At 43.4% G+C, this 12,161-nt stretch overlaps 1 protein-coding gene across 2 annotated transcripts in view; it reads right to left on the reverse strand.

Annotated features, from left to right (window-relative positions):
* LOC136443968 (uncharacterized) overlaps window positions 1–11,417 on the reverse strand; it is a 31,593-nt gene extending 20,176 nt beyond the window's left edge. Inside the window, exon 1 of one of the 2 annotated variants that reach the window (XM_066441357.1) lies at window positions 11,127–11,417. The gene's annotated coding sequence lies outside the window, so the exon portion shown is untranslated. The remainder of the gene's footprint in view (window positions 1–11,126) is intronic. The other variant, XM_066441358.1, reaches the window with a different exon arrangement.
* Window positions 11,418–12,161: the final 744 nt, after the last annotated feature.

A 12,161-nucleotide genomic window follows, 5' to 3' on the forward strand; every position in this document is an offset into this window, starting at 1 on the left:
AAGGAATGTTGATAGATAGAAAATATGCAAATGTAAGCTAATGTGTATAATTAATGTTAAACTACTTTAATTCCATACTAGTTAATGACGGCAATTTCATTCTTGTGGCATTTGGAAGTAGTGTGAATGTGAACACCCTTGAATCAAATTATGCTAATAAGGAGCTTATTTGCATAATTGATGATAAATGTTAGCATAACCTTCTTTGTTTCGCTCATAGTCATACTTTGGACATTATTTGGGTGAAGACGACCAACTAGTATGATTCATAATTGATGAGAAACTGACTCCCAATACGTCAGTCATAAAGGTTAAAATCATTTGGCGAAGGTATGAGGTCGTAGAATTCTTGTTTACCCTGTGTATTTGGTTGCGTTGATATCAGTGGTTACTTAATTGTTATTGGAAGACGCCTCCACAAGTGACAAGTAGGACATTTATGTGTGTGTAACATGAACACTGCAGTTGTGTGGGGCATTTCAATGATTATTTACATTAAAAGTTATGTACACTATCAAAGATGTTTTTGTTTCATCTCTCGCCTTAACAAATTAAATACCTGAACCAACCAATTAAATACCAAATCTGGAATGTACCCGGATGTTTGTCGAGTACGATATGTGTACGCTATCCGTACGCTATTTGTGCGTTTGTCATACGTTACTGATAAGTACAATGCGCTGCCCGATCACAGGACGAACGGCACTAATTCGTGACGTATATTCTTATTCGCTATACGTTCGATCACCGTGCGTTGTTTCTGCGCTGCAAGTACGCTATGTGTACGCTGCTCAGAGCTCGTGCCGCAAGAGAAGCGTATTACCGCGTATGAAGCGCAAACACATAGCGCGCTCGTCCCGCACTCGACCGATGTCGGACGGATTCACTGCGTATTTATGACGTCTGAGTTCGAAAGTTTTGGGTACTTCCAAAATTATCAGGCGTACAGGGCCGTACCTTGCGCATGCCTGCGTACCTAAAACGTTCAGAGAACAATTAGGTGCGTATTGTGCGTACGCCTGCGTATGACAAAATTGTTAATACGCAACTCACACGGACATGATATACGCACAAGCGTGTCAGGGCCCTAAGTATGCTGTGCACATGCCGGACGTACTAGTATTCCGAACGCACCCAACATGTGAAGACCACATTTCTGATGTACTACCGACGAATAGCAAGTGTATTCCAAGTCCCGATTCATTAAAATACGGCTGCTTCCCGCTGTTTTTGTATGTGACCAGTGCAGATTCTCTAAGCATAGTGTGAACATCAACCTTTGTCATCTATGACCTAAATCTTGACAAGGAGGATATGTGTGCGTTTGTAATACGTTACCAATAAGTACAATGCACAAACGGGCCTTTTTGTGTATAGTCGAGTCCGTATGAGTTGCGTATTGACATTTATCACACTTGTTCGTATATTCAAGTGCGCATTTTTGGTTTTAGTAAAGAAGTCGTTTTTTGCTTTGAGCCACCGTTGTGCAGCCTGGTTATCGAACCAAAGAAATGACCTATTCGGCTGCAAACTTAACCTAAACAAAAACATGTTAATACGCAACCCATACTCATCTTGCATATAGTGATGACATACGCATAAGTGTGAACGGGCCCTAACGAATTAGTTACCGTTCGTCCTGCGATTGGGCAGCGCATTGTGGTCACATAAATCGCACGATGTATCTGCGGTTGGGGTTTATCCGCGACGATAGCGTCGTACGTCGTACGTTTGAGGAAAATGGATGCAATATTCATAAATATGTTTAACCGTGGTCACATACGTCATAGGGTATGGTGCAACTGGGACAGGTGAGTATTTCTGGGTCAATCGCAGGTAAATCGCACGTAAAAGTAGCCATCGCCGAGCGACGTGCGGCTGAAGATACAGCTGAATTTATATTTTTTGGATGGCATATCAGTTGTATTTTCCATCGGAGAAAAAGCATATTGTTAGCCACAGAAAAAGCTCCACTCCAAGAGTCTGCTAAGGATGCTAATCGTCTTGTCCTTTTGCATGATAGTGCATGATATTGAACCTTTGTTTGCGTGTTTATAGGAATCATATAATTACTAGCATATGCACCACCTGCGCGTGATGCTGGATCTGACAGGTGGGAAATCTAGCATTCCAAGCAGGCTCCCCCACGGACCCGATTTTCTCTGGTCGAAACCGCGTTCTGATGGCTACAGTTTTCATCAGCATCGACAATACCACGGAAAATTAAAAGCATCAGAACGCGGTCGAAATTTATGAATTTGTCACGTCAGCAGTAAATTAATACCGCAGTGAAGCCGGCTGTGGGGGCTACAAAAACTGTACGACGATGGAGAAATTTTGAATATGTTTTGGGGTGTGATAGTGGCGCGTTTAGGGGCAGCCACGGTACTATGTCTCTTACTCTAAAACGTATGCCTTTAAGTGTTCAAGGCTTTTTAATGTGTTGCTGCTGACTTGATGTACGTCTGAATAGTTGCTGATCATACTGGGAACTCCTTTGACTGGCTACGAGTGTGATTCACACTAATCAGTCCTTTGAATTTTTGTACGCAAGCTGTGTCTCGCTGCTTCCTGTTGGCGTCCCAGTCATGGCGTCGTTCTGCAGGTATTCCTCTGGACTATTACGAACCTCTGCTGCCACAGGAGAAGTCAGCACTCAAGAAGCAGGTTTGCTAAGGATGCTTTCCAGACCAAGAGGCTGTAAAGGTGGGGAAAACCGTATACGTCCAATTTTAACCACCATTGGAAACAGGACGGCGTCCCCGGCACTAACAGCTACCTTGGTGTGCAAATTAGAACAAAACAACGAGACGTACTTGCACAGTTTGGAAAGGCCTCAGATTCTTCATCGTATTCAGCGGAGGCCCACTGTCCCTCCAAACAAGAACACGATTCATCCACGAATGTTCCTGTGTAATCCCAGGTCTGAACTACAAGCAACTCTGTCTCACAACGAGGTTGACATTGGAGTCATCCTCAAAACCTGTTTATCAAGCACCCATCCTGCATCTGCTATGATCGCAGTGGCTGGCTGTAACGTGTATTCCAAGCACAAGATGGACATACGAGGTGGCGGCGTTGCAGTGTACGTGAAAGAACACATACCATCACGACAACTGAACATCATGCCAACGGAGCTTGAGAGTGTATGAGTGTGGACTCGATCACATCGCCTACCAAGACTATCGTAGGACAGCTATCGTCGCCTGCGGCATTTATTCTCAACCCAATTCGCCCCACAGAGATCTGCTACTCAACAACCTGTTGACAACGTCCGACGACCTCCGCACTAAACATCCTGACTGCGGTATTGCACTGCTTGGTGACTTTAACAGAGCCAACACTTCTGAACTCCGCAGAGGAGGTCATCTATCACAACTGGTAGGAAACAACACCAGAGGAAACGCACTGCTAGACCTGATAATACCAAACATGAGAGCATGTATAAGCAGCCCTCCATTCTACCTCCGCTGGGTCTCAGTGACCACTCCTGTGTCCTCTGGACCCCGCGCAACAAACCCAAGGTCATGCCTGCAAAGAAGCAGGTGCGGCAGCTGCGGGAATCAGATCTGTTCGAGTTCGGCAGGTGGATTACGTCACACCAGTGGTCTGAAGTGTACTTTGGAAAGAATGGATACATTCTTTAGGACTAGAATTAATTATCAAAACCCACAGTTCGGACAAGCCCTGGGTTACACCCCACATCAACGACTCGATCAACTTAAGACAGAGAGCTTTCCATAGGAAGTTCCTTGGTGTATGGAAGTTTTACCGTGACCGTATCCAGAGAGAGCTAGCGTTCGCAAGGATGTCCTACTACAAGGACCATGGATCCTCTTTCAAAACGTCCGACCCTAGACGATGGCACCAGGGAATTATGAACATATTCAACAAAACCAAACAAGATAGTACGATTGTGATTCCTGGATTGGAGACAGCCGACAGCTTTACTGTTGCAAACACTAGTAACGCCAAGTTCGCTGCAGTACCCCAAGCCCTTCCGGCATTGTGCACCTCAAAAGTTCACCACCGTCGAGTAACATTTGCTGGACATTGCCGTCGAGCCAAGCAGGAAATAGTTTCAGACGTCCTCCCATGGAAAGCAAGAGGCCGAGTGCATTGCAGAATTGCAGTGGTTGTTCCTGTCCCCAAGTCCCAACCAGCCAACCTCGACCAGTTGAGACCTATGGTATGTCCTTGACGTTACAGTTTGCCAAGATAGCTGAGCTTTTCGTGACTAAATGGATACATAACGACATCACTTTCGATCAGAGTTGCTCATGCACCCCGACCAATCGAATCACGTGAATCGCATTGAAACTCAGATTCGTATCAGCCATCTCCCGACAAATCGCTTTCTAACTTGCGTTAACGACTACATCTGACCAAACAAACTCGCCAGTGAGATGGTGGAAGGTGTCAGCTTCCAAAAGACGTTTTCAGATTGACAATTTTGTCACTTTGGAAGTGATTGAATCCGCCCGCGATTTAACTTCTAGTTTCTACTACTTTTCTCTAAACGTTAAATCGCGGGCGGATTCAATTACTTCCGTACACGTATGATATCCGACGATATTGCGCCGTCTATCCAAATGTGTCTTATGGTTGTACATTCATTTGGTTCTAATTCAGTGGTAACACTGTGATTTTCATTAAAGTTATCTTGTATATGTTCAAAATCCCTTTCAGCTGTATTTTCAGTGTATTCTACTTGCGATTGACCCAGGAACGCTCACCTATCCGTATTCCGCCGGACACGCACGCACATACACGCAAACAGAGCATTTTTCATGGAGGTAATGAAAATGCCATCAAACAGGCTTCAGCTTCAAGGAACTGTCAAAGTCGAATGAAATTGCATGATTGTGTCGTGCGAAAAAAGAAACACCGTTGCTAAGGATCGCGGAGCCATTCGAACTGCATGTAAAAGTGTTCGATCTGGAGTTCAAGTGTGTGGCGTGGAGTGGCGTGGCGTGGCAGGTCTGTATGTCACAAAAGACTTGCATAGTCTTGTTCATGTTGTGACAATGGTGTTAAATGGTACAAATGAAATGTAAATGCAATCTTTATCGACACAACAAACGTACAGCGACTATGAAAGCACCCAATAAATGGAGCTACCGTAAACTGTCACTGGCACTGCTCATTCTGACCTGGCAGCCGTGCTGTACACAGGGGGAAATTCAGAAGATGATAACCACATAGGCTCACCAAGTAAAGGGTTGGTCAGTGTGCTACAGAACACTCATGACACTTGGCTAATTCTGGTTTCGCCATCTAGGCACCAAAAGTATTGACAGATTTCTAGACACACTGCTATCGGTTGTAAGTTAATTCAGCTAGCTGTGAGTAATATGCTTGGAATTCATGCCTGACAGGGGCTGGTTCTTGCTCAAAGTCAGTACAAAACGTATCAACGCCTGAGGCCTTGTGTGAAAAGAAAGTGTGAATGGTACTGTATTGCGCATGCTACAACTATCTGGGTAATTTTTCCTTGTGTGGAAATGTTTTTCTTGAAAAACTAGTGGACAAGAATACAGGATTTTTCAAAACTTGAGATGTCAGTTGATATGCAAATTACTTCCTGTCGTCTGCTGTAACCGCCCACCAGACGAGTACCACTTTCTTATAAAATATCCTACATATAATGCTGAAAGACAAGTGCTTATGCAATCAATTACATGTAAGTCAAATGTAACCCTACCTTACACAGATAGCGATACATTTCATGTACTTATGTCATGTTCAGATTCCATATCTATCCACCTAGGCCAATATATCTACCACGCTATGCAAAAACGAAACTGTACCATTCCCTAATGAGAACTGACAAATGTTAAGTCGCAAATTAGACTAGAAACACGCAACACAGTGTCTGTATCAGATATAGCTCCATGCTGTTATTACCGTAGATTGCACTTGATGTAGCGTTATAGTAATTAGAAATATTCTTAGATTACAATTACTGGACATAGAGAAGATTTCTACAGACCAGTTCGGATGCCTGAGAGGCACACATTGTCTCGTTAGCCTCGCCAACCAACTCTACAAGACTGAGGACAGACTTAGGACTTGTAGCACATGGGTACTTACTGACTACAGCAAGGCTTTCGACCTTGTCGACCATACTAGGGCGATGAAACATCTGCTTGAGATGGGCGTCAGACCCGAACTCATTCCGTGGCTTGCCGACTTTCACTCGGGACGCAGCCAGATGGCCAGATACCACGGAGTTTTGTCTCAGACAAAACAACTCACGTGTGGACTAGCGCAGGGCACTAAACTTGGTCCTATCGTGTTCATTGCCCACGTGACAAACAGCTCAACTGACAGAATTCAGTCTCCCACCTGGGCCTTCGTCGACGACCTAAACCTGATTCAATCACGGACTTCTCTCCCAAACATCCCAGCTACAGAACGACCTCAACGAACTTTCTTCTTGGTCAGACAACAACAGCATGAAACTGAACCCTGGCAAATGCAAGGCCATTCATATCTGCTTCATCCGGACGCCTCCACCGCCACCCCCTCTCAAAATCCACGGACACGATCTAGAGGTCGTAAGCGTCGCCAAGTGCCTAGGAGTGACATTCCAAGCAGACCTGGGATGGGGAACTCATGTCATGGACATAACGACTAAAGGAAGCCAAAGACTGTACCTCCTCTGCCGACTTCGACAATTCAACCTCCCTGTGGAAGACCTGGTCACTGTGTACACATGTTTCATCCGCGCCGTACTCGAATACGCTGCTCCACTCTGGCACCCCGGCCTCACAAACGCACAACACAAGAGGATAGAGAGGATTCAGCGACGGGCAACGAGGATAATTCTGGGACACAACTTCTCGTACAGCCAGGCCTGTAAAGCTCTCCAATTACAAAGCCTCTACGACAGAAGAGAAGACCTGTGCCTGGAGTTTGGAAAGAAACTGTCCAGCCCAAAACTTTACCATCATTGGTTGCCAAACCGAAGGGGCGAAGTGACAAAGAGGGCAACTAGACAGAAAAGTAAACTTGACCTCATACCAGCACGTACCAAGCGGTATGCCAACAGCCCCCTGCTATACATTGTCAAACTCTTGAACAACAAAGTGTATTAACGGAAATTTTATGTATAATGATGATTTTAATGTATTAATGATTTGTTGTATTTTATTATGTATGAAATTGTGTACTGAATTGTGTGAAGAGAATTCATTCAAATAAACCAGTCATATTCAAATAAACCAGTCATAATTAGCCTAGAAAAATGTAACTCTTAGTCTGTATTAGTTCCATGTTGCAATGGCCGTAGATCACACTGGATATAGTCTTATAGTAACTAGAAATATTTTATATAGAACTAGATTGTTACCTATGTTGTCTGTTAATTGCCATACATTCTCACTGATGCAATTGTTGTGCAATAAATCATTCATTCATTCATTCATTGTTCTTGTGTGCAGACCGGTGTGGGGAGCATGTTTGGAGTCTACTAACACCCTGACAGAAGATAGCTTTGTATAGGGGGAGAACCCTGTGTTCCTCAATACATACAAACAAGCGGATACAAAGGTCTGAAAATTATTTAATGTATTTAACATTACTATCTCCTCCTAGAATGTAATTGAATTTGTTCATAGGGTGGAATGGATCCGATATATGTGTGTTTATCTTTCGTATGTTTGCAAGCACATCCATCCATCAGTCCCACAGCAGATCTGCCGTAGGGGCAGCATGGCGTTCTGCACAAGGTTTCCGCCTCTGGCGGTCTTCCGCCAGCCGGGTACATTTACAAATAGAGCGCCATTTACTTACATATATACAATAGATCTTTCGCATGATTAACCTTTAACTAACAGTCCATTTTTGCATGGTTACAAATGTTACCTTTCTAGTTATCTTCGCCGAGAGGAGAAGATTATATTTTCGGTTGAGCCAGCTGTTGGGTGGGTCTGTATGGATGTCAATAGCATAACTCAAGAAAGCTTTGATGAATCTTTATGATTTTTGGTAGGTGTGTAGTGGTTGTGCAAAGAAAGGTCAAGTTCGAAAATGGTTCACCTTGCGTTTTTCAACAGTACTGCAGTGGACTTTGCATTTTTGTGTGTTTGTATGTACGCAAAAAAGTGACGGAAACGTTGATGGATCTTTATGATTTTTTGTAGGTGTGTAGATGTTGTGAAAACGGAGGTCAAGTTCAAAAATGGTTCCCCTGGCATTTTCCGTGCGTACTGCTTTGTGTGGATGTGAATTTGTATGTCACCAATATAACTCGAGAAGCTGTTGATGGTTCTGTATGATATTTAGTGTATGGGTAGGGTTTACAGAAAGGAAGGTCAAGTTCGATAATGGGCCTTCTAGCGGGACCTGAGGTACTGAAGCGGAGCTTCAAAATTTGGGGGCATATTTTCTGAAAGTGCTATGGTCATGATTTTTGTGTGATAGATAGTTCATGCCACAGGAAGTAAGTTGTGTAAGTTTGGGTCCCCTAGCGACTTGTTTGGAACTGCAGTGGGTGTTTTTATTTTGACCTTCGGACATGAATAACTTGAGAAGGGGTCGACAGATCGTCGTGATGTTTGGTATGTAGAGAGCTCAGATGGTGATTTACATAATCAATGACTTATTATGTAAATCAGAAGGAAAGTTTATAAATCTACTGCATTTCATATGGGACATGTGACAGTATCCCTGAAAACAGGTCATATAAACAGGGCCTTGCCAAATGTATGTCATATAAATAAACAGATGGGGCACTCACTAAACTCCAAGCAGAGGTGTGGGTCCGGCTGGTTTTTCACGTGTACAGTTTAGGCATTTTTGTCCAACACAGGGTTGGCGACATAACGAAAAGGGGACAAAATAGAAAGCCTGACAAAAACACCTAAAAACATGTCAAAAACCAGCCGGACCCACTCCTCTGCTTGGAGAGTACACTGCACGAAAACTGCACCACTGCTAGGTACAGAAAAGTCTCATGTACTATGTCTTTCAGAATGTGTATGATATGATACGGTATGGTCTATGATCAAATTTGCAGGGGGTGATAAGCATGTAAATATTAATCACTCTCCATAATAAGTCTTGATTATTTGGCGAAGATAATGTGTTCGTGGAACTCTAGTTATCTTTATTTCCCCCACAGTTGGGGTATCGACGCGCACCCAAAGTAGGTGTATGCACACCTAAAGTAGGTGTGTGTTGCTCATTGTACCTGTCGACCACGGTAGTTGACGCTCTACCGATTGGTTGACTTCAGCTAGTTCGGCTTTGCTCAGTTACCTTCCTCATATCAAGGAGGTTGGTAAAGGTGACAGGGCCCGGTGCACAGTCGCATTGTCAAAATGGCTCCGATTATCCATCGTTAAAGATAAAGACAGGACATAGGTGTGTGTGTGTGTGCGTGCGTGTGTGTGTGTGTGTGTACGTGTGTGTGTGTGTGTGTGTGTGCGTGCGTGTGTGTGCGTGTGTGTGTATGTGTGTGTGTGTGTGCGTGTGTGTGTGTGTGTACGCGTGTGTGTGTGTGTGTGTGTGTATTTTCAGGAGATTTATATATGTGGCGTAATCTTTTCATTATTCTACAATGAACAATCTGTTATGCTTACCAACTTCACATGCTCTCACTTTGTAATTATAGATTGTCTTCATAACAGTCACCAATGCTATCTGCACAACAACGATATTAAAAATAATTACGACCATTGAACTCCGTCCTGCCCGTTTATCAAGAGAACGAGAAGTGTGATAAAGATCGACGTATTTATGTAATCTCAACCGAGAACAGATGTAGATCTTACCTTACATGTTAAGATATTATTATTTTATTTATTGATATTAGTTATAGATGTTATTAGTTATTATGTGTTTAAGGTATCATTAGTTGTAATATTCACTATCTGCATGCATTAATGCATGTGTACGTGATCATTGAGATCTCCGAGCTTTTGCCTTTTCCCTAGAGTGAATGATTACATTACAGCACCCTCCTCCAGTACAATGAACCTCCCGGCTCCGCCCCCCCCCCCCCTGATTCTGGCTACTGGCGACGTTACTGACAGTTGCTCATGAATAATCAATGGTTCACAAACAGCCATTATTTTGTTCTGAACCCAAAGTAGCGATGCGAGGCGTAACGTAATTGGCTGATAGCTTCCCAGCGACCTTGAATATGAGCTTGTGGCAATCCTCTGATTGACTGAAAACTGTTTGGTGGTGACGTCACCAATAGCCAGAATCAGGGAGGGAAGGGGGGGGGGGGGATAGCCGAGAGGTTCGTTGTACCGAGCGATTCAGCCCAGCTGGAGGAGGGTGCATTACTGGCGGACACTAAGATGTTATCCCGGATACTTCATCACAAGTTTTGATGCTGTCAATCAGCCGATATTGTCTGTGCGCGAAAGGGGTATTAACTGACCAAAGGGACCACTACAAAACAGCATGGATTCCGGACTGCCGGGCAAGCTTTCTTTCGTTTAGGACCAAGAAGAAAAGGGAATTGTGTGCGAAGGCTGTGTAGGCTAGATGAAAAAAAAATGTTGGTGGTATTACTGGAATAGATGTCGTGTCTGAAAGACCTGTAGCGACTTGATACAAATGCACTTGATAGATCTATTTTCTGACGTATTTTGATAAGCAACACGACAGACTGCCGTGTAAATAAAGAGGATGAACATCAAGCGTCTGCCAGATGGGCCGTCGGTATGTACGTAGGCGAAATTTGATGTGGATCACCACAGCAGACGTGCCCGGAATGGAAAAGCTGACGCGTCCAACATGCCTGCGTCGCACCCGCGCTCGGTCATGACATAGCTGGTCAGCTGCCTAGTGTGCACCATTCAGACTTGCATGTCTGGATTTAGGAAAGATGAAGAAACGGCACTCATTTGTGTGCCTGCCTGTATCAAAACCAAACCCTACATTGAATATGATGAAGACGAAACAATTCAGGGGTTTAACTTGAAATTTATCTGTTTCTGCAGGAAGAAACAACCGGTCAGCTGACATTGATTTCGGTTTTAAACAGTCGTTAGTAATGTAGTACTGTCGTGATTTTAACAACGAACTGCCTTACCTGCGTCACTCACAGATACACCAGTACAGTGCTCCGCAGAAATCGATAACAACATTGACGCCATTTTCCCTACCTTATTCCTGGTCAACCGCGCCTCTGTGATCGTCCAGTAATCACCAGGACATGTATGTCACACAGTACGCCAGGACAGTCGTTTTCGTTGTCAAATGTTCATTGCAGTCCTTATACGCAAGAACAAAAGCTGTGATGACAGACAGTGGAAGGATTTATCCACCTCTTGGCTTTTCCAAATCATATCAGCTTACTCCACCCATGTTATGGCATGCGCAGTAAGACCGATGCGATCCGCTGCACTGTGACAACATCTGCCTCCCTCCCATCCGTGTCTCACAAGCTCCGTCTGTGGCTTTGTTAAAAAATACAGTCTTGGAGATACGTAATCAGCCTCAACCAATCAGGTATTTGGCTCTGCGCCACGAAGCTGTATTGCAAATACATGTATATAACTGTTTATGATCGTTTATGTCTTGATAACATAGAAATCTTTATTGACACAACAAAAGTACAGCGACTTTCGTAAGGTCTTCTACAACTATACATGCAAACAACAAACAATGGGATACAAAATGATTAACCTAAGTACAAGTAACTTTATATGAATACTTCAACATGTCGAATTTAACGTATCACTTACACGACTAGTTCTAAGATCTAAACATTCTTTGATAACGTTATATTTACCTACTTATACACAGTATGGGTTGTCTCCTTCTAGAATGTATTTGAATATATCTACGGACTGGAATGTATTAAATTCTGTTGAACAAGCGGAACGAAGGTTGCACAGCTTTGAGCGTTTATATAATGATATCGTGGACAATCTAGGATAAAGTGTCGCTAATCTTCAATTTCATTTGGACAGAATGGACAAAACCTCTGGTCTAGGGCAATTTTATGGTATCTTCCGATTTCCACATCTAATCTATGACTACATATTCTTATCTTAGTGATTTCTCTACGAACTTCAAAATTATGCATATCCGATAGGTATTTTTCTTGTCCGTGCCTTTTATTTAACACAGAATGAATGTAAAGTTTTGAATTGTCTTGAATAGAAGTATGTCATTTTTGCATGTATATATCCTGT

Source organism: Branchiostoma lanceolatum, chromosome 10 (assembly GCF_035083965.1).
Source record: "Branchiostoma lanceolatum isolate klBraLanc5 chromosome 10, klBraLanc5.hap2, whole genome shotgun sequence".
NCBI lineage: Eukaryota > Metazoa > Chordata > Leptocardii > Amphioxiformes > Branchiostomatidae > Branchiostoma > Branchiostoma lanceolatum.